We start from the raw sequence: 21,500 nt of genomic DNA on the forward strand, positions 1-21,500 counted from the left end.
TCTCTTGGCATCTTATTCTTAAATAATATGTCCTAATGCCTTGGACAACTGTTCAGTAGAACTCTTTAAGCACTGACACATCTTCAGCTCAGCTTTTCTCAAGAGTATATACTTATCCCTCCAGCTGAAAGAAACTGAATATTTTCTGAATAATGTCACAATGTGAATGTTTTCTGTCATTAGTTTCCTCAGTTGTTTAATTACTTATCAATAAGGGGACTAAAGAGCAAGATCAGTATCTCACTCAAATACACATGCTTTACAGAGACTAACACTGTGACTTGCTGAAAAGAATTGTTATATTTGCTTCTGAATGAACAAATGAAATACACTTAAATCATTATCAGAATTTTAGTTAGGCCTTAGAAAATACTGACAGTGAGAGATGAGAGATGTAGAGTAGTTGTTAAGGAAGGAAGTGGACTTTTCGGAGGATCTTAACAAACAGGATAGATGTGTAATCTCTACGACAATTTAAAAGTACTTAAGGGGCTGTGGAGAAAAGGGAACCCTCCTGCACTGTTGGTGGGAATGTAAACTGGTACAGCCACTATGGAGAACAGTTTGGAGATACCTTAGAAATCTATACATAGAACTTCCATATGACCCCACAATCCCACTATTGGGCATCTATCCGGACAAAACTCTACTGAAAAGAGACACATGCACCCGCATGTTCATTGCAGCACTATTCACAAGAGCCAGGACATGGAAACAACCCAAATGTCCATCCACAGATGATTGGATTCGGAAGATGTGGTATATATTCACAATGGAATACTACTCAGCCATAAAAAAGAATGGCATAATGCCATTTGCAGCAACATGGATGGAACTAGAGAATCTCATACTGAGTGAAATGAGCCAGAAAGACAAAGACAAATACCATATGATATCCCTTATAATTGGAATCTAATATCCAGCACAAATGAACATCTCCTCAGAAAAGAAAATCATGGACTTGGAGAAGAGACTTGTGGCTGCCTGATGGGAGGGGGAGGGAGTGGGAGGGATCGGGAGCTTGGGCTTATCAGACACAACTTAGAATAGATTTACAAGGAGATCCTGCTGAATAGCATTGAGAACTTTGTCTAGATACTCATGTTGCAACAGAACAAAGGGTGGGGGAAAAATGTAATTGTAATGTATACATGTAAGGATAACTTGACCCCCTTGCTGTACAGTGGGAAAATAAAAAAATTATATAAAAAAATTAAAAATAAAACATGGTTAAGATAAAAAATAAATAAATAAATAAATAAAAGTACTTAAAACTTCTTCCCAATTATTTAACTTCATGAATGAATGATGAAACTCAGCTCCATTGAAATTAACTAAGTAAAAAATTTAGAAGAAATATAGATACTAAGGAATACTAAGAATATATCTCAACATTTTAATGGGTTATTTTCTTTATCTTTCTTTTTTTGGTGAATGATGTAAGATCCCCATTACATTAGAGAAATTTTCAAAAATTTGATCATAGTTTACTTACTTTAATCTTCAGGGATAAGTTTAGCTTTCCATATAAAATTTAGATCCACATTTGAGTTTGGAAAGATGAGAAGAAAACTGCTCCTTGCTCATGTCACTTTATTGCTTCTTCCATTCTGTTCAAGATAAAATCATAACCGTATAAAATATAGGGCACGGGAAATAAATTAACTATGTTAATATAGTCTATAGCAGTTGAAAATAATTTGTAATGCAGGCTGATGCTATGAGGAAGGAAGGAGTTATTTCACTAAAACTAATACATAGACTTTTGCCTCTTTCTTTGAGTAGAGATATTGTTAGAATGCTGCTGAATGATGATGAAGTAATACTAAATGCAAGCCTCTTCTGGGTTCCTGATGAGAAAACATGCCTTAGTGATAAGTAATAAAGTAAATACAGAAGCTGCAAAAATCCATCACAAGAGAAAAACAATAACTTAAATGAGTGATAAAAAAGTCATTTCATCTATGCATGATAAGAAACCACCAAACAAAACAAATTATATATCACACCAAAATGGCTCAATGCCCAAAGACATTGCAAAGAGCTTATGATGACAGAGAAGAGAAAACCAAAGAGACTCAGAAATGAAAGAAGTGTCTCTCATATCAAGAATGCAAATATTCTGTTCCTGAAAACCCCACCCGGAATATTCTACTCAGTTGCCAGAATTGTATGCAAGGAATACATGATCATTAGTGATGAATATTTTGGATAGCATTCTGGATGAGAGACCAGTAGCATCAGCAAGGCATAATTTGTCATACACACCTGGCAAACTATCTGCAGTATACCAATCTCTCCAAATTAACATTTCCTTCAGGTAAAATTCAAATAGTTGGAGAAAATGTGGTGTGGCATTTGCTATTTAGAATAATATTTGATTTTAATAACCATGGTTTTTTGCAGGTGTTTTGTGCCTGGAATATTATAAGAGTAGTTTCCATTATGGAAAATGAAGAACAAAAATATTTTGGAATAATCTATGGTGTGCAGTAAGTCAATTTGCCTCCAGACAAAACTCAGATTTCATGAACTTCTCAGATATAAACTGTTATAACATGTTTTTTATTTTTTGTTGCTATTGCTTTTTTATGATGTTATTAGTATTTATAGAGAAATTCTTGCAATCTAAGATTCTAAGAAAAGTTCAGGAATGACAAAGTTGTCATGCAATCACATATTTAAAATAAATTCACAAGATTAATGGCTAACAATTTAGAGTGTATACTGAGAATAAAAAATTTAGGTGCTTTTAAATGTATTAGACAAGATCTAGGTTTAGGTGGTAGTTCATTTATACGAGAAAGCTACCATGGATGATTGTTGAGTATGGAAAACACTGATGCTCAATTGAGGACTAACACTCTGGGAATTTTTATCATTTACTAACACAGAAGTTTCTCTAAGAAAAAAATGCATGATTCAGAAACTGTGTCACTGTATATTCTTTGATCATCATCTCCCCATTACTCCCTCTCCATCAAACCCTGGAAATCACAATTCTATTCTCTGCTTCTGAATTCGACTATTTTAGATTCCACATTTTTAAAAAATCGTACAGTATTTATCTCTCTGCATCTTATTTCACTTAGCATAATGCTCTCCAGGTCCATCCATGTTATTGCAAATGGCAGGATCTCTTTACTTTTTTAAGGCTGAATAATATTCCCCTGTATATATTACATCATCTTTATCCTTTCATCCATTGATGGAAATGTAGGTTGTTTCCATCTCTTGGCTAGTGTGAATAATGCTATAGTGGACATGGAAGGGCAGATATTTCTTCAGTATTCTGACTTCATCTCTAGATACAAACACATAAGTGGGGTTGCTGGATCATGTGACAGTTCTATTTTTCATTTTTTTAAGGGACTTCTCTATTGTTTTTAATAACAGCTGTAACAATATACATTCCCATGAACAGCATAAAATGTTTTTTTCTGCTCCACATCTTCTCCAACACTAACAATTGTAATCTTTTCTTTAAAAAATAATAGCCGTTTGTAAAAGTATGAAGTGATATCTCATTGTAGTTGTGACTGGCATTTTCCTAATATTACTGATACTGAACATATTTTCATATAATTGTTCTTTGTATGTCTTCTTTGGACAAATGTCTATTTGAGACCTTTCCCCGATTTTTGCAATGCTCTTTCTTTCTTTCTTTCTTTCTTTTGCTGTTGGGTTATAGGCATTTCTTATATATTTTAGATATTAACTGCTTGTCAGGTTTGCAAATAATTTCTCATATTATGTAGACTGCCTATTCATTCTGTGATTGTTTCCTTTGCTGCTAAGTTTTTTGTTTGTTTGTTTTTTATTTTGATGTAGTCCTGTCTGATATTTGTGTTTGTTATCTGTGCTTTTGGTATCACATCCAAAAAAATCATTGACAAAACCAGTGTCAAGGAGATTTTTTCCTTTGTTTCCTTCAAGGTGTTTTATGATTTCAGGTCTTACATTTAATCCAATTTGAGTTGATTTTTGTGTAGTATAAGATATGGGTCCAGCTTCATTCTTTCACAAATGGATATCCAGTTTTTACAGCACTATTTATTGAAGAAACTATCCTTTTCCCACTTTATATTCTTGGAGACATTGCCAAAAGTTAGTTAACTATACAGCTGTGAATTTTTATCTAAGCTCTCTTCTATTCCATTAGTCTATTGTCAGGTCTTATGCCAGTACCATACAGTTTTCAATGTTATAGCTTTGTGATATAATTTGAAATCAGGAAGTATTACACCTCCAGTTTTGTTCTTTGCTCAAGATTGCTTCCACTACTCAGGGTCTTTTGTGGTTCCACATGAATTTTAGGAGGATTTCTTCATCTCTGAAAAACATCACTGGAATTTTGATAGGGGTTCAGTCTATAAATCACTTTTATCAGTATGGACATTTTAACAATACTATTTGAATCCATGACTATAGAGTATCTTTCCATTTATATGTGTTTTCCTCAATATATTTCATCATAGTTATAGCTTTTTTTTTTTTTTTTTGGTCTTTTTTTTTAGGGCCACACCTGCAGCATATGGAGGTTCCCAGGCTAGAGTTCTAATTGGAGCTGTAGCTGCTGGCCTATGCCAGAGCCACAGCAACGCTAGATCTGAGCCATGTCTATGACCTATACAACATTTCATGCCAATGCTGGATCCTTAACCTACTAAGCAAGGTCAGGGATCAAACCTGCAACCTCATGGTTCCTCATCAGATTTGTTTCTGCTGAGCCACGACATGAACTCCAATATAGTTATAGTTTTCAATATACTGATCTTTCATGTTGTTGGTTAAACTTGTTCATAGGTATTTTATTCTTTTTCATGAAATTGTAAATGGGATTATATGGAGTATTATCTTCATGGGGAAAAACTAATAATAATAAAGGGGGTGGGGGGAAACTTTGATAGTTGATGGATATGTCTATGGCCCTAATGGTGGTGTTTTCATTGGTGTATACTGATCCCAAAACTTACTGAGTTAGTCATATACCTCAAATATGTTCAGTTCTTTACATGTTCAAAAAAATAATTAAATAAAATAAAATTTACTAGAAAGCAAAAAAAAAAATAGAAATAATTTAGTCAGAAATAAAACATACAAATCCCAACTACAAAAGAATTAGGGAAGAAGAATTCAAAAGTCACATGAGTCGAAGGAAGGAAACAAGGACTAAAGAAGATTTAGAAATTAGAAGACAGTTTAAGAGGCCTTAAATCAATTGTGTTATAGAAGAAAAGGATTAATTATCCTTAGTGATATTGTGATGAAAACATAATAAAAGACTAAAATGGCAAAATGATTATGAAAGCATACTCTTAAATCTCTTGCTTCAAAAGTACATATTTTTTGTTTAAAAAAATCTGTAATAACTCCGAAATACAAACAAGCAAAGTACTATCAGAAGACTAAAGAGTTTGGGAAGCCTTATGAGCTGAGTAGGTCAAACCCTTTCTGAACATCTTATTTAAGTGTTGGCAACTTGCTTTTGACCCTGGAGCAATAGTTAAGCAATTTTAACTGAAGTGACAGGCCACTGGCAAGACTCTGGAAAAGCAAAGAGGTCTTATAACCTGAAGTCAAAATTCTAGTGTCTGGTAGCAGATCTCACCCTAACCCATGACCCATTGAGTCAGGATATGAAAAACTAGTAGAGCATCAAAAAATAACTAGGGTGAAACTCAAAAACAAAGATGAGCATATAAGTTAAGTTATAAAATTATCATTAGGGGAACACCAAACTCAATAAGAAGAAGTAACAGAAAACAGTTATTAGAACAATAACAAAAATGTAAAAACTCTAAATAATACATCTGGTGGGTTAAAAAGAAAATTAAATCCGTGATACTATAGTTCTAAAAAAATTTTGGACTTTAGAACTAAAAGCAAAGCCATTTGCATATAAATACCTTAGGCACAGCTGAAAAAGATTAGTAATTTAGAAGATTTAAATGGCAGCCTCTGGAAAAACAAGATGAAAAAACCCAAAATGATCAATATAATTTAAAAAATAAGAAAGTTCCCTTGTGGCATAGCACATTAAGGATCTGGTGTTGCCACAACTGTGGCACGGGCCAGAGAACTTTCATATGTCATGGGTGTAGTAAAAAAAATTGAGATTTATAGAAATGAATTCCAGAAATTATACCTGCCATCTATGATGCAAGGGAGAAAAATTTTAAAATATAGATATATTTCTCCAAATCAATCTATAGATAGATATATATTCATATTTATATAAATATATAGATATATTTCTCCATGGTTTAGAGCAGGAAGTTAGAAAGTCAGAGTACCTTCAGTTTTAGAACTTTCAGAAGAAGCAAAATAAAAATATAGACATGAAAAATTAAAAATTTTTAAACTGGATAGCTGAGTGGAGCAGCAAAATAGAGATAACTAAAAATATAAATAATAAAGAGACAAATCTTAAGAAAATTTCTAGAATCTAACATTGAGATATAGACTAACCAAATTACAAAAGAGATTAAGAAACATGAAAAACAGAATGAGAAGATCTAAAGAGAAATTCTGGAGAACAAAAAGACTGAGATAAAAATATTTTTAGAAGTAATGGCTAAGGATTTTCCATAATTGAAGAAAAACATGAATTCTTACATTTGAGAAACAAACATGTAGCAGGATAGATATCTAGACAGATATCAATATAACTAGATGGAGTTCCCCTTGTTGCTCAGGAGTAATGAACCCAACTAGTATCAATGAGGTTGTGGGTTCAATCCCTGGCCTTGCTCAGTGGGATCAGGTATTATCATGAGCTGTGGTGTAGTTCACAGAGGCAGCTCAGATCTGGCATTGCCGTGGCTGTGGTATAGGCTGGCAGCTGCAATTCCAGTTCAACCTTTAGTCTGGGAACTTCCATATACTGTGGGTGCAGCCCTAAAAAGTCTATATATATATGACTATATATATAAAACTATGAAAATGAAAGACAATGACAAATGACAATGACAATGGCAAAATTTGAATGCAGTTGAAGGGAAAAGATACATTATCCACAAATAAAATACTATAATGAAAATAGATCTTTAATACAAGGGTTTATAAACAAGAATCTTTATAACTGAGTGGTTTTATTACTCAGTATCTTTATTAAAGATATTCTAAATGTCCACCATCAGGAAATTTAGTAAATAAGTATTTGAATACATGGCTAATATACTATATAGCTGTAAAAATAAAAAGTAAAAACCCCCCAAAACTAGAGCTTAAAGTATCAATATAGTTTTTATGCAGAACTATGGATATTTATAAATAAAAATAAGGTAATTATCTATAAATATGAGCCTGGACATTTAGGAATACCTAAGTTAGTTTAGTGAGGATTCAAACTATGCAGGATTATGCTATTGGAAAAGGGGTGGGGTTATAAAAGGTTCAGCCAAAAAAATAAGGGTTACTCTGTTTTCTTCTAGCATAGCCCAGGGGAGGTGGGTGCTGGCCAGCAGACACAAGTTTCTGGTCAGCCTGAAAGCCTCCACCCTACAGTGACCACAGAATCATCTGGCTTTCAGCACCCTGCAGCCTCAAGCATTAAGGTCACTAAACAAACACTCCTCCAAATTACATTTAATTCAAAGGAGAAATGAAGAAGGAAAGAGATTAAAATGAAATAGGAATAAATGTTGAGGATTAAATCATTATTATTCATGTTTTGAGAGTGGCATAAGTGTATGAACTTGCTTAGAAGACAAAGCTGCATAATGGATAGATAAAGGCCCATGGGAAGAAAGAAGAATCTATGAATATAGTATAAGTAAACTGAAGGAAGGCCAATACTTCCTCTAAAATGTGCAGGGAAGGCAGAACAAAGGAAATGAAAAGTAACTGAAAATGCCATCGACATTAGAGCATGCCACTGAGAAAGTTGATATATCTAATTTTTTTAAGAGTAAAGTAAGCAAATAACCTGTTACTTTGAGAAGCAGGGGTAGAGACTATGAGAAAGCAATAATGTTGTTCAATAGCTACATAGGAACAAAGAACAAAAAGCTGGTCTGTGACAAACACAAAAATAGGTGAGAAATGCTAAAGGTCTAACAGAAGATAGAGACAATACATTTTAATGGCTCAAGCAACATAGCATAATTCTCCTATAGAAAGTAGTTGATAGTTTTAACTCAAGGTTGTATGTCAGTAGGGCAAAGGCAAAATAAAAATAAGGGAAATGAAAAAGTTAGCTAGAAAGTGGTTGACATATTGAATTACAGAAGCTCTACTATATAAGAAAGTAAGTGAAATTGGATAAATGGTGTGGGGCTACACAATGTGAGAATGAAAAAATCTAGGAAATGAAAATCCTGATGTGATCAAAGTGATGAAAATAAAGTGAGAAAGTTGGAACGCTAGGATAGTATGACTAGAAGTTAACCGCTCTCACACACAGTTATTCTCTCTCACACCACTGTGTTGTTTTTAGCACCTATTAATACTTGGTATGTTCTTGTTTTTGAGGTCTGAGATCTTTTTTGTCTCATTTCCTGATGTATCCCCACCACTTAGAGTGGTTACTGGCACAGCAAGAGTGTTCAATAGTTATTTTTGAATATCTGAATAATTATTGGAATTAAGATTTCATAGGTGCTATAAATCTTGGTATGGATGATGAAGTGGTTGAAAGGGTTTACAAAAGTAAGAAGAATTCACATGAAAGGATTTCATCAGAAATATTGGGAGCAGAATTGGATGGAATATCTCATTCTTTAAAGACATAGGTATGGTATATAAGTTTACAGCCAGGCCCCTGAAATAAATTTTAAACAATGACTTTGGTACTGGCTCCACAGTGCATCAGCTGTAGTATATTGTACAATGAACCTGATCATTGTGAGCCCCCGTTTTCTTATTCACAGAAAACATATAACACCTTCACACCATTTTTTGAGGATAAATTAGATAATAATACACATATGCTTTGCATCTGGAATACAGGAATGCACATTATATGTTAGGTATTTTAAATGCTCCTCAAGTCACTGTGATATAATTATATCCTCCTTTTATGAAATGATATTATTTTACCAAGATATTTAATAATTTGTCAGTTCTAAAAGTCAGACAGTTGTACCTACTGAACACTCATAGTGTTTCTTTTAGTATTTTCATCAAGGAGACAATCACCATGGCAATCATACTGACAGGCCCAAATAACTGTGCATTGTATATAAAGATAAATTTTGCATTACAGAGCTGGTACTGACAATGTTGGTTTCAATGTTTAGTAAAACAAACATATTCACAAAACACTTCTGAAGTGATAACTGTGTCTTTAAGCTCTGATATATCTCATCACATTGGAACATAGTAGAGTGTCACTGGATTTTCCAACATGGTTACTGCCACTTTATGCAAAGAGATGATGTCCTGACTCTGTAAACCATCTTCTATAAGTGCTATATATTGAAAGGACAAGTGCTGGTCTTCAGAGGACAAAGTATGAACATTGAACTCTTATGGCTGAATGCAAATTTTCTTTTTAAGACTCCTTATTTGCTTCTTATAAACTACTTTGATTTTAAAAAGCAAAGGACTTAAAGTATCATTTAAACATGTTTAAATTGTTTTCTGCCTTCTGTTTGGCCAATCAAAAATGATGCATCTAGATAATTCCATGTAAAATGGCATGCATATTCAGAAATTATTCATAAAGGGTGTTTCAGTCTATGAATCAAAGTATGATTCTAGATCAAAAGGAATAAAAATATTCTTTGCAATGACCACTGGAAATTTATCCATCTGTTCCTTAAAAGCCTGAATTCATTGCTGGAAACCTCACCACTAAGTGAAAAGTATTGAAAATTTTCATATATAGATATACTAATATATTCAGAGATAGAAAAACATATCAATTGATAATAAAAATGCTTATATAAGGAAAACAATAGGCAAAAAAATACAGATTTTAAATAAAAGTTATATAACATAAATTTACTGTTATTAAGAATGAAAAGACTTGACAGTAGTTGCAGAAAAGATATGAGAAGCAGTCATTTTTTTTTGGATGGTGCATTCTTTTTCTGCACCATTTTCATAACCACTTTTTCAGCTTCTCTGTAGCTCATGGTTACCCTGCATTCAAAATTCACTTAATACAATTAGAGCAAAACAGAAAAGCCAGTCAAACACAAGAGTACTTCAGAATACTTGGAAATTGTTCATGTGCACAAGAGATGCAAGAGTAAAAAAGAAGATGCTATTTATCCATCCCTTTTACTGACATATACACAAAAGAAAAACATTTTGGGCTCATCCAGACGTTGGACACAATTCAATTATTTTTTTTCTATTATTTTTCTAGGATTTGTTTTGTCAAGTAAATTATTGAGTATGTCTTTGCCTGAAATTAAAATGTCAAAGTTTTACTTTTTATAGCATATTAATTTAGTGTGCTTTTAACTGAAAAGTCATCACACTGGAACAAAAGAAGATTTTGTTGAAAACATAGCAAAAATATTCAAGAGTTATTATGGTAAATAGTTGTTACCTGAGCAGGCATTATGTTACGTAGGTCTGTTTTCCTCCTCTATTTTTAGCTATGTATATTTTTCTTTTTTTTTTTTTCAGATTTGGTATTCTTAAACTTTATTTTTTTTATAATTTTTTTATTTTCCCACTGTACAGCAAGGGGGTCAGGTTATCCTTACATGTATATTTTTCTGAAAGGGAAGACAAAGTCATAGATAATAAAATACCTGCAATATTTTAAGTGAGTACAGATTTCAAAGTACTGAGTTTTCTGAAGACAATTCACAGTAACTTTTTCTTAACAGAACCACACATATGTAGTTACTAATTTAAAAGGCTGTTCATGGTGGGAAAGTAACAGTTTTATCATGTTTATCATACCTGCAGATATCAGAATTGCAGAAGTTAGAGATTTCTTTGCTTTCACTAGGGACTCAGTGAAAGTTCAAAGTTTTGTTTGAGGACTGTTACTAGCTAAAGTAAAGTTACCATTTTCAAGTTTTTCTCAAAATTAAACATGTTGTTCCCCGACCCTGCATTGTGGTATGCCTTGCTTAGTCAGAATGGCTTTGAGGAAAGCAGTCAGTTTTGCTTTATCAGTTTATTAGCAAGAAGACCAATAGGGCTAGATTAGAGATTTTACCCAATTCAGAAGGATGTGCACAATGTTTCTACAGGCAACATTGACCTATGTGATGAATATATTTTTTCTTGGGAACAGAATACTTTTAGCATCATTATGAAAGCACAAAATCTGCATGTCAAATTAATTTGTGCTCTCTTCACCTCACGTTGATTAAGACAAATTAAGTTTCACACTCATCTCCTAGAGCAACTAATAAGTAGTAGTATCAAATTCTATGACTTTCCTCCACTATAATTCTTTAAAGTATTCTTTCCACAATGCCTAGTTAATAGAAGCCTGTAGTATTAATTTCAAAGGAATCATGTAAAATGAAGGCGTTCACAGCATGTCTTCGATTTTTTCAGTGTTGGAAGATAGAGTTTATGGCTAACTTGGTTTCAAAGATGGATCCAATAATTAGTTAAACAAGTGTGGTCTTAAACATCTTAAATATTCTATGACTTTACATCAAGAAAACCCAACGGCATATCATCAATCCCTGGATTGTATTTATTTACATAAAAAATGTAGAGGTATCACATCAAAGAAAATCCTGATATAAATAAAATGTGAGATTTTAAACTGCTCTACTTAAAATATTTTGTTTTCTATTGCCTCAAAAGGGAGCTAATGAAGAAGGAATTTTGCTGAGCGTCTGTATTTTAAATATTCTTATAGAAACTCCCTTTATGCTAAGGTTGCATAAACATAAATACATGAGAGATACCATGAGAGACCTACAATAAAGCATATGTTAAATATCAAAGGGGAAATATACTTTATTAATACACAAATATGGTTTTGTATTTTATGATATTATTCAGAGAACATGAGGATTATATGGTAATAAAAAGTCAAATTAAGCAGTTTTGTAAAGTGATAAACAAAAAAATTATTAAAACCTACATAAAACAAAACTGCAAACAAACATTCTTTAGCCTTGATATTTGGAAAGTATTTGCTAATTCATTTGGAAAATATGTTCTCTTGAAAGCACAGAAATTTGTTTTTAAGAGAAGGTGTTTGCATGTGGGAGGGGAGAACAGTTGGAAAGGATTTCCTGGAGTTTCCGTCGTGGCTCAGTGGTTAATGAATGCAACTAGGAACCATGAGGTTGTGGGTTCGATCCTTGGCCTCATTCAGTGGGTTGAGGATCCGGCGTTGCCAGGAGCTGTGGTGTGGGTTGCAGATGCAGCTCGGATCTGGCGTTGCTATGGCTGTGGTGCAGGCCAGCAGCTACAGCTCTGATTCAACCCAGCCTGGGAAGCTCCATATGCCACAGGTGAGGCCCAGGAAAAGACAAAAAGACAAAAAAAAAAAAAGAAAGAAAGAAAGGATTTTCTCAAAATATCAAAGGTAATCCAAAAGTGGTCTCCAGCATATCCTCACATCACAAGGCTGCTACTGTGAAATGTATATAATGCTGTATTCTGTGACTGTTCTATATCTCTATCTGGACACTAAACTGGAAACTGAACTCGAGGACCAAATCAATGTCTTTCACTTGCTTGTCTGATTATCTTTTTCTCCTCAATGGCTTATAAAATATTAAATATCAAGAATTATCCTCTGCACTCAGTTAGAAAACTAGATGTTTGTTTACATTATGCTTTCTTATTGATCAAATGTTTGTGTCCCCCAAAATTTACATGTTGAAGCTCTAACCCCCACTGTGATAGTATTTGGAGATAGAGCCCTTGGGAGGTAATTAGGTTTAGATGCAGTCATGAAGGTAGGGACCCAATGTGGAATAAGTATCCTTGGAAGAATAAAGTTAAAGTTATTAAATATAAACTAAAAAAATATTTCTCTCTGCCAGGTGAAGATACAGCTAGAAGACAGTTATCTGCAAACAAGGAAGAAGACTCTCACCAGGAATTGAATCTGTCAGCAGTTTGATCTTAGACTTAGCCTCTAGAACTGTGAGAAATAAATATCTATTATTTTAGCCTCTTAGTCTATCCACTGTATTTCGTAATAGCAGCCTAAGTTGATGAAGATGTTCTTTTTATTTTATATTAGTGTATAGTCGATTGGCAATATTGTGTTAGCTTCAGATGTACTGCAAATTGATTTGGTTATATATACATATTTTTTCAGATTCTTTTCCCACGTAGGTTATTATAGAATATTGAGCAGAGTTTCCTGTGCTAAACAGTAGATCCTTGTTGATTACCTAATTTATATAGAGTAGTATATACATTAATCCCAAACTCATAATTTTTCCTCCTTCATACCTTTCCTCTTTGGTAATCATAAGTCTGTTTTCTAAGTTTGTGACTCTGTTTTTGTTCTGTAAACAAGGACTAAGACATTCTTGATCCTTAAACATAAAAATCATTTTTTTTATACCTTGTGCTTTCCTTCAAACGATATCTATTTCATATATTCAACAACACCTCCTTTTTATAGCCATGGGATGTAATATGGAGTATTCCCATTATCATACAATGCTAATTCTGATATTATATTCTATTCTTTACTCTTATAGAAAAGACAATATCAATCAAAAATTCATAAAGTTTTCAATTGCAGAACATAATGATGTACATGTTGTTAGTATATTATTAATAGCTGAATTTGGGGTAAGATCAAAATATTTTCTCTTAATTTATATTTAATTTTCTTAGTATGTTAGAGTGGTGCACAACCTAATAGCCACTGGAAGGGAAAGAATGGCTTTGGAGCTGCCGTAAAAGACCCAGGGAATTGTCACCATCTGAACTCTCTAGCAGATCTCTGGAAAAGGACTCCCTGAAATTATTTTCATCTGACCTGAATCAGGGCTTGCATAGCAGGAAAGCCTTACCCCAGGTGTTTGTTAAAAACAATCAGCATAAATTATTTACTCTTGAAGCTCCCAGACTCAGTGATACCAGTTTGTTTAAACCAGAGTGTAGCCAAAAAACTTAAAAGAAAAATGTATGTTATGAGATGTTTATATTGGGCTTTGATAGGCTCAAAAATATTCCTGGGTATGTGTCCTAGAATACCACAAAATTACCATCTCTCACCTCTAGTTGAGATCTAGGATCTGCACAATCTAGAAATGAAGATAAGGCATAACTATATATATAAATTCCTGGAGACTTGAAATCACATACCATCATATACAGAAAGCCTCTCTGCAAAGGCTGGGAGACTCACTGGTTGAAAGCATTTAATGAAAACTCTGTTCAAATGTTAGTTGACCACTAAGTTAACTGAAGCAAAAACTTTGGTCGCCACATATAACAAATAATATCAAATTTACAAAATCAGCCCAGGAGAATCACTAGACAAATACCAATAATACCAATAATACCAATAATAGCAACAAAAAATGTGGTGATGAATAGGAGTCTAATTTCCAGAGTATCCACATTATTTCAAATGTTCAATTTTCTATAAAAAATATCATGATATATATACAAAGAAGCAAAAATATAGCTCACATACAAGAAAGAAGAAAAAAATGAATCCAGTGAAAAACCATCCCTTAGGAAAACTAGGTGTTGGACTTACCAGAAAAAAGTAAATATGCTATTGTAAATATTTTCAAAAACTAAAGGAAGTCATATCTGAAGAATAAAAGTATGAGAACAATATCTTACTGTTTAGAGACTATCAAGAGACAAAAACAATTAAGTACTAAATAGACATTCTTTAGCTCAAAGTAGAATTATCAAAATGAAAATTCACTAGAAATGTTCAAAGCAGATTTGAGCTGACAAGAGAAATAATCAACAAATTGGAAGATAAGTCAATTAAGAGTTTTCAATTATTTCTGCGAAACAGAATGAAAAGAGAATACATAAAACTAACAAGTTTCAAAGAACTCTTGGACACCTTCAAATGTACAAAAGTATGCATAATGGTAGTCAAGAAGAAGATTCTAGAAAAGAAGAGTAGAAAGGACATTAGAAAGAATAATCTTCTACATTAAGAAACTAGTGAAAAAGCAAAATAACCCCAAAGCAAGGACAAGGGAAGAAATAATAGAAATTAGAGTGGAAATAAATTAGAAAATAGAAAAAAAATAGAGAAAATCAACAAAATCAAAAGGTGGTTCACTAATCTATTATTAGACTGAACCAGAGAGAGAGAAAGAAAGAATAGGAAAGAGAAATCAAATTACTAAAATCAGTAGTTAGAAAGTAGTTGTCACTACTGATTTTATAATGGTAAAAGTGTTATGAGAATACTATGACCAAATCTATGCCAACAAAGTAGAATGGAAATTTTTCTAGAAATAAACAGGCTACTGAAAATGACTCAGTATAAGACATAAGACCTGAAAAAACTCTAACAAGTAAATAAATCAAATCTGTAATTTAAAAACTTTCCAGAGAGAAAAGCCCAAATCAAGGCAGTTCACTGGTAAATCTAATCAAACATTTAAAGAAAAATCAATACCAATTCTTCACATAATTTCCCAAATAAAAGAAGAGGGATATATGTTTCCTAATTTATTCAATATGCCCTACTAAAACCTCACAAGAAAAATTTTTAAAAAAGCTATATATCACAAGAAAAAAAGAAGCTATACATCAATATTCTTGTGAACAGGAATGCCAAAATCCTCAATAAAATACTAGCAAACAAAATTCAGCAACATATAAACCAATTACAAAACTAACAACAAACAATACAGCTAACATTTTACTTGATGATAAGAGACTTTCCCCTTTAGAGAACAATTCAATAGTCAACCTCTCTCTCCATTCCTATTCAGTATTGTGCTACAAGTCCTAGCTATTGCAGTTAAGACTATTAAAAATAACTTTTAAATATACAGATTGAAAAGGAAGAAATAAAAGTCTTTATCTGCAAATAACATGATTGTCTATGTGGAAAATTCCAAAGAATCCTCAAACAGCTCTTAGAGCTAAGTGAATATAGCAAGTCCCAGGATGCAAGGTCTGAAACAACACTCCTTTGCTTTCATATATGCCAACAATGAGTAATTGGAATTAGAAATTTTTAAAAAATCAGCCATAATAGCATTAAAAAATACAATACTTCAGTGTAAGTCTAACAAAGTATGCATAGTATGTGTATGCAGAAAACTGAGGAAAGAAATCATGAAGATCTAAATGAATAAGATAACTCATATTTATGGATGAAGTAACCCAAGTCTGATGAATCAATTCTTCCCAACTCCATCTATACATTCAAAGCTATTCTTATCAAAATCTTAGCTGCACTTTTTTAAGAATTGACAAATTAATCCTAATATTTATATGGAAATTCAAGGGGCCCAGAAAAGCCAAAATCATCTTGAAGAAGAGAACTGGAGGACTCACTCTGACTTTAAAACCTACTATAAAGGTGGTACATACAAAAAGTACATATGAGTAGTAAATACAGAAAGGGTAACATAAATTTATGGTTAATTGATTTTTGAGGTTCTGAGACAATTCAGTGAGGGAAAGAGCAGATTTTTTAACTATTGAATTGTGTGAGGATAAGTGCATACCAACACGCAAAAAATGAATCCGACCACTTACCTCAGACCATATAAAGTATTAATTACCTATAAATGGATCAATGGCCTAAATGAAAGAGCTTAAACTACAAAGCTCTTAAAAGAAACCATAAGCTTATATCTTTTTGATTGTGAATTAGGCAATGATTTCTTAGATATGATACCAAAAGCACAAGTAACAAAAGAAAATATAAATAAATTAGATTTAATCAAAATTAAAATTTTTTTTCTGATTCAAAGGATACCATTGAGAATCTGATAAGAAATGTATATCCAGAATGTAAAAAGAACACTTATACTCAGCAATACAAAGACAACTCATTTAAGAAAATGGGCAAAAGTTTTAAACAGATGTTCCTTCAAAGATAGACAAATGGTCAATAACTACATAAAAGATGATTAATATCATTAATCATTAGGGAATTGCAAATGAAATCCACAAGATATCCACTAAAATAGTTGAAATAAAAAAGACAGGACTCCCCTTGTGGCACAACAGGTTAAGGATCTGGCAGTGTCACTGCAGAGGCTCAGGCTGCTGTTGTGCCACAGGTTTGATCCCTGGCCTGAGAACTTCCACATACTACAGGTATGGTCAAAAATATAAAATAAATATAATTTAAAAGGGGGAGTTCCTATTGTGGCTCAGGGGGTTACAAACCTGACTAGTATCCATGAAGATGCAGTTTCAATTGCTGGCCTAGCTCAATGGGTTAAGGATCTGGTGTTGCCTTGAGTTGTGGTATAGGTCACAGACACAGTTCAAACTGGTGTTGCTGTGGCTGTGGCACAGGCCGGTAACTGTAGCCCCAATTCAACCTCTAGCCTGGGACTTTCATGTGCCACAGGTGGCCCCTAGAAAGCAAAAATAAATAAATAAAAATCAAAAAGATAGGCAATAAGTGTAAACAAGAATGTAGAAAAATTGCAAACTTCATACATTGCCGACGAGAATATAAAATGGTAGAGCTACTTTGGAAAATAGCTTGGCATTTCTTCAAAATGTTAGACATAGAGTTAGCATATAACATATAACCCAGCAATTTCACTCCTAGATATACACCCAAGATAAACGAAAAAAATATGTATACTAAAAACCATGTATAGGACTGTTCATATTAGCATTGTTTACAATGGTCTAAAAATGGAAAAGCCTTAAGCCCATCAACTAATGAATGGAAAAAAATATATACTCATACAATGTAATTTTATTCTGCCATAAAAAGGAATGAAGGACCTAAAATATAGGTGAAAACAGCTTATGTGGAATAAGCCAGTCACAACAGATCATGTGTTGTATGATTTAATTTATATGAAATTTCCAGGAGAGTTAAATCTATAGATAGTAGCTTAGTGGCCAAGGCTGAGGGAAATGGGTAAAAAGGGAGTGCTAATGGATCTGGAGTTTATTTGGGGGATGATAAAAATGTTCCAAAATTAGATAGCAGTGTTAGTTGCAAAACCTTGTGTATACACTAAAAAACAATAAATTGTGCACTTTGAAAGGGCAAATGTTATGGTATGTGAATTCTAGCCAGCTATCTACCTATTTAAAAGAACTGGGAAAGATGAGAGGAAGGCAGCTCCAGTTCTTATATTTGAGGTTAGATCCTCCTATGATTGTTCAGTCTCCACCTATAGAACCGCTACTATCTTAACTTCCTGGTTATGTATAATTAACACACTGCATATTTATAACAAAATACAGACACTATTTGCTATGTCTGAAGGATGTAATGTCATAAGTTAACAATGTATAAGTCAAAATCAACTTTTGAATAGGAAATACTGCTAATTACATTAGGATACCGGAAGAAACTGTCAGCTCCCTGGTTTGATCCACTAAGGAGAAAGGAAGCCAACAAGAAAGGAAGACTGGAAACACTTACCTGCATGCTCCAACTTGGCTGGTGAGCTTAAACATTTCCAAAGAACACTCAGGTTTCCCCAGCATCAGAACTTCTAAGGGAAGAAGGAGGATTTCTTTCTGGATAGGAGACAAGGAGGAGATGTGGTTTGTTAAAGATACAAGAGTAACTTCCAGAGCAAGAATAAAAAATAGAACAAATGAGAAAGGAGAATCAAATGTTAAATAAAGATTTCTTAAACTGTTTTCATTTGCAATCCCTTTTTTTTTACAACTAGAGTGATTGCTATCTCTATCATGTAGCTTAAAGTAGCTTGCAGACCATTATCTTACAGTGTTATATGTGTATAAATAAAATACCTAAATTGTTTCCAAATCAAGTTGATCTGTAACATACAGATTTCATAACCACATTTCAAATTTACTGAATTCAGAATATCCAGAGATGACTAGTTGATGATAATGATGAAAATAACAACAACAATAATAAACTTGGAGTATGATTTTTATGATCAGCCATGTTTGAAAATGATCAGGCACCATTATGAAAGACAAAACACACACAAACCATAAAGTGCATATGCTTTAAAAAATGTGATATGAAATCTGAAATGAGTGAATTAAGGATATAGAAAGAGGAAATGTTTTCTGTAATATATGTCCAGTTAATAGCGATACTGCATAAGAATCCAGGTTTATTAATATAGTGTATTGGTTGAGCCCTCTGCTTCCCTTTCTCTTCAGTTCACACAGATATTATGAAATTTAAGATGTAATGATTGATGGTACATCAGTTTCTTGCATTAGCTTTAAAATCTTAAAGGACCAATAAAATCTCCAAGGACAAATAAAACATTTCACTTTTGCACATAATATTAGAAAAACCTTAAAATTAAATTTTAATTTATGAATTTGGAAGACCATTTCACCAGCGGTAAAAACATGAAGCAGTAGATGGTGGTTGCCTCTAGGGAGTATGATGAAAGTGATAATATATATGTAGATTGGGAGGGATACTCATGTTGTATAAAGTTTTGCTATTTTAACTTTTCAAAAATTAAGATTCATAAATTTGGTTTTCACATTTTAAAAGGTGTACAGAAAAAAGAAACTATAATCTATCCAAGAAAACTTACTAGATTAGTTTTCTTATAGCTTCATAACAAATTAGCATAAAGGTAGCAGCTTAAAAAAAACATAAATTTATTATCCCACAGTGTCTGTGAGTCAGAATCTAGGGGTATCTTAACTGGGTACTCTGCAATAATAGCCAAACCTGGGTTCTCATGTGGAAGATAGACTAGGGAAGATTCTGTTTCCAGACTCACTTGGACTGATAGACTAAGGGCCCTAATTTTTGTCTCATGGTTGGAAGCTGCCTTCAGCTCCTAAAAGCCTCCCTCAGTTTCTTGCCAACTGAGCTTCGTAAAATAGTTATTTACTTCAAAGTCATCAAGAGAGTTACACATAACACAATCATGGGAGAGACATCCCATTACCTTTCCCATATTCCATTGATTAAAAGATAGTCACAGGATGAGTCATGACTTAGCTTTTTTTTTTTTTAGATCTTGTTGACATAACAGAGACTATTTTAGAAGGAAAGAACTTATTTATTGACACTCAGTATTGTGTCAGGTACTTTGCTAAGCACTATAAACTATTTGCATATAGTATTTCTTATGGAATTCCTATAAAGCAGTTACTACCAGTGCAATTTTCTGATGACAAATCAGTTATTTTCTTGGTATGACACAAATAACAAGTATTAGGACATGAATTTTAACCAAAGATGTGCCTTAATCAAAGTTTTTCTCTTTTCACTTTAATACATTACTATGTTGGCAGGCTAGAGGTTATAAAAGTTTCATTTGCTCACCACTTTGAACAAGATAGTACATGTTTAAAGGGCAGAAGTGAAAAGGGATATGAAAAAATAGAAGCATTATTAAATCAATTAGCATATGACTTCACAATACTAGAATTAATCCACTTTGTATTATTTTTAATTATTTAATTACAAATACACAACTTTGACACTGAAGACATTCCTTAGAAATGAGTCTAATGGATTAGACCAAATCCAGGTTTTCTAAGGAATAGCTAAAGAATTTACAGTTTTTCCAAATGGACCCTTCTTTGAAAGTTAAATAGTAATAAAATCCACTTATAATTTTTTTCATAATTGGCAATAGCAATTTCTGCATTTTAGATTAATTGCTAAGAATTTTCATTTCCCATAGGTGGCAGCATGAATGTCAATAGAATATTCATTACTATCCATATTAGTTCAGATCTTCTATCATAATGGCAAAGTACTATTTTGGGAGTTTTCTGACTCCATTACATCTTTTGAATCTACTTTAGAATTAAAGAAGGAAATGAGTCATTTATTTTGTTAAAGTATAATTGTAAGTAACAGTGTAATTCTGCACCTTTTGTGTGAAAGCTTTTCTTCTTATTTTTTTGTCTTTTGTCTTTTTAGGACGTACCCGCCGCATATGGAGATTGCCAGCCTAGGAGTCGAATGGGAGCTGTAGCTGCTGTGGGCCTACTCTACAGCCACAGCAATGTGGGATCTGAGCTGCATCTGCCACCTACACCACAGCTTATGGTAACGCCGGATCCTTAACCCACAGAGCAAGGCCAGGGATTGAAACTGCATCCTCATGGATACTAGTTGGGTTCATTAACTACTGAGCCATGACGGGGAACTCCTAATCATTACTATTTAACTAATTTTACATAAATGAAAATTAAAAACTAAGATTAAAATTTAAAAAATTAAATTTTTAAATTTTAATTTTTACATAAATGAAAATTAAAAACTAAGATTAAAGTTTAAAAAATTAATAACTTTAATTGGTATATCTGAGTGGTCAATATACTACTGTCACAACTGACAACATAGTCATACTATAATGATTAGCAAATTCTCTTATGATGCATAGAATTCTTTCTGTATATGTGTGAAAAAGTGTGTATGTGTAATACTGTATGCATATTTTCTGATTGAATCAGCTCTCTTGAACTGTATGTATTTTAAAAGTTTGCTC

The 21,500-nt window shown here is 32.9% G+C and overlaps 1 long non-coding RNA gene across 1 annotated transcript in view; it reads right to left on the reverse strand.

The window, feature by feature from the left end:
* Nucleotides 1,496-21,500, reverse strand: part of LOC106504458 — a 660,129-nt gene continuing 640,124 nt past the window's right edge. The window contains exons 10-11 of the long non-coding RNA XR_002345877.1: nt 18,467-18,564; nt 1,496-1,610 (exon numbers count right to left, since the gene is read on the reverse strand). This is a non-coding gene — a long non-coding RNA (uncharacterized LOC106504458). The remainder of the gene's footprint in view (nt 1,611-18,466; nt 18,565-21,500) is intronic.

The sequence above is a fragment of the Sus scrofa genome, chromosome 7 (genome assembly GCF_000003025.6).
Source record: "Sus scrofa isolate TJ Tabasco breed Duroc chromosome 7, Sscrofa11.1, whole genome shotgun sequence".
In the NCBI taxonomy this organism is placed as follows: domain Eukaryota; kingdom Metazoa; phylum Chordata; class Mammalia; order Artiodactyla; family Suidae; genus Sus; species Sus scrofa.